We start from the raw sequence: 1439 nt of genomic DNA, 5'->3' as shown, positions 1-1439 counted from the left end.
GTACATGAACGAAAACCAGTAACAATTTGCAAGTTTGCTAATTAAATCATCTGTTAAGGACTCAATGGATGCTCAGAGGCTTGAACTCGACTTGAACAATCTTCATCGTTGGTGCAAAAGATCGCATTTGTAGTTAAATATTAAAAAATGTTCTCATTTAAGGGGACAAGGATATACCTGTAAACGGCCATATTTTTTCAAAATTGGCATACAGTTTATTTATATATTACATTAAAATAATATAAAATTTTTTTGACATGATAACGTCTTATAATTCGATTTAGCCGGCTGCACGCACGAAAAAATGTGTCGTTATCTTGCTCAATTGTCGTTACCTTGCTTGAACTGCAAGCGAAAGCGCGGAACGAACGACAAAGAGCACAATCGGTCCCCACATTCGGCAACGTTCGACATCTGCACACCTACTTGAGTGAGCATATATATGGATGTATATGCGCATATGTACATATATAAATTCACATATTTGTATTTGCATATGCCTTCTTATTCATTATTATTAATTTGATTTACTTGAAGAATTTAAAATAAAACCAAGTGTATCATCGTCATTCTTACCGAATTTATAATTAGTTAAAATTTCGTTTTGAAAATTGCAACCATTACATCAGAATTTTCTTACGACGTTGTCACGTTAAACTATCGTCAGTAAACCGACTTTACAGACAACTTTTTTTTTTTATTTTAATCATTTAAAATGGCGGATGTGCACTCAATTCTTCCAGGAAGGTCGCAGCGGGGCTTCTCAAGCTGAAAGCTGAAAAAAAAATCGCGGCATAAAATGCTTAAAAAAACAAAAAAATGAATTTTGGGGCGAATTTTCCTAGTATTTTTGCTTCGAAAAAATTAGTTTTTCGAAAAATTTTCGAAAAACTGTAAATTTACATAGAAAGTATTATCATAAAAAAGATGTGTGCAAAATTTCAGAGAGATCAGTCAATAACTTTTCGAGTTATTGTGTACGCCAATTCGAAAAATATATTATAGTTTTGAGAAAAACGCGTCTAAAGTTTGAATACAACGTTCCTATACCTCTCCCAGCGCTCGAACGCAAAGAATGGAGTCGTCACGGTTGACGATCTATAATATAGGAAATACTTAAATTTACGTTCTTAAAATTTTTTTGACATATTCTTAAAGGATTATATTAACACTTGTGAAAAAAACAAAAAAAAATTTCGAAATTTTACAGGTATCTGTCTGTCCCTTAACATTTTCGAGGCGTCAGAGAATTTTTAGCATATCCTACACCATTTCCTATGGTGCACTACGAAGTATCACAGAGGAGGATCTTGGAGTATTATTCGATACAAAATTTTCCTTCAGTGGCCACATTAATTTTATTCTATCAAAATCGTATTTGGTTCTAAGTTTCATCCTTCGCAATACAACTGAATTTTCTGATCCGTATGTTTACGTCT

Source organism: Anastrepha obliqua, chromosome 4, assembly GCF_027943255.1.
Source record: "Anastrepha obliqua isolate idAnaObli1 chromosome 4, idAnaObli1_1.0, whole genome shotgun sequence".
Taxonomy (NCBI): Eukaryota; Metazoa; Arthropoda; class Insecta; order Diptera; family Tephritidae; genus Anastrepha; species Anastrepha obliqua.
Note: the sequence above shows the minus strand (reverse complement) of the source record.